The sequence below is a fragment of the Fonticula alba genome (assembly GCF_000388065.1).
Source record: "Fonticula alba strain ATCC 38817 unplaced genomic scaffold supercont2.8, whole genome shotgun sequence".
Taxonomy (NCBI): Eukaryota; order Rotosphaerida; family Fonticulaceae; genus Fonticula; species Fonticula alba.
In genome coordinates this window covers 1,400,441-1,401,710 of record NW_009242978.1, presented here as the reverse complement: position 1 = coordinate 1,401,710, position 1,270 = coordinate 1,400,441, and positions in this window count along the sequence as shown.

Sequence of the window (1,270 nt, the reverse complement as noted above, 5' to 3'; positions counted from 1 at the left end):
GGGGGGGGGGGGGGGGGGGCGGATGCCCCTTGCTCTCTTTCCCGAGAAGCCAAAGAGGGCAATGCTGGCGCATCGGCCGGCCTGCGGGCGCTCCTGCCCGCTCGTGCCCCTGCCCGTCGATGGCATTTCCGTGCCCGCCAGTGTCGGGTGGGGACGGGCGGCATTCCCGCCGACGCCCTTCTCGCCCCTCCCCCCGGGGGCAAAGGGGGGGGGGGGGCGGCGGCCCGGACTCCAGTTGCCCGGAAACCTGCCGATCGGCGGAATGACCGGCCGGCCGAGGGCGGCCCGGCGTGTGGGACGCCCTTGCCGGGGGTAGGTGAAGCCGCACCCTGCGCGAAGAGTCTGTCTGACCGCCCGATTAGGACTTGGCCTCTAGTGGGGCGCGAACAGCCGACATGTGTGCGCGTGTGCCTCTGCCTGCTCGCCCGCGCCCCCCGTGCCCCCCCCCCGCCAGGACCTGAGCAGACTTCGTCCCCCGGTCGTGGGAGCACTCCCCAGGCGCGCATGCTACCTTGCTCTGCCCATGCCGGGGGATGGGGGCCCGGGCGTCCCAGACGCCCGTAATCTTGCGACACTATGGCGGGCGGGGGCTTGCATTTCGCGGCGCTCCAGCCCCGGAGCCGGGCGATCTCCCAAGGGACTGGCTGCCTGCCGCTCGGGGCCGGACTTGGGCGCGCGGACCGTCGCCAGCAGCACCCGGGTCGAGGCAGCGCGGCTCCTGCTGCCCTCTCGCCCGAAAAGGCCCAGGCCCTCAGTCGGCCAGCAGGTTATGGGCATGCTGGCGCCCGCGATCCGGGCGTCGCCCCCCCCCCCCCCCCCCCCCCGGGGGTGGGAGATGGCAGAGAGGCCGGGGGCGGGCCGGCTTCCTGGCATCCCCCCACCCCACCACACTCGCTCCCGGCCCCCATTGGGCCTCGAGGGCTAGGGGCGAGTGGCCGGCATGCGCGCGCACGCACTCCCAGCCAAGGGCCCCCGCGTTTCCGGCGCGGTGCTCCTCTGATCCACGAGTGCTTGGGGCCCCAATGGTTGCGGAGCCGCGCCCCCGCCGGGTGGGAATCCATCACCCGGCCCCCCATTGCCCGCCGCGCCTGCTCCGCCCCCCCCCCCTCCCCCTCTTCGCCCTCTTTCTTTCATTCGGCCGGGGGTGCCCGGCGTGTCACTGGACACCGGGTGAGGGCGCAGCCGGGTGGGAGAGGTGGGGGGGGGGGGGGGGGGGGCATGGGTTGAGGTGGGAATTGATCTCCCTGGCCGATCATTTTTTCCCGCGCAC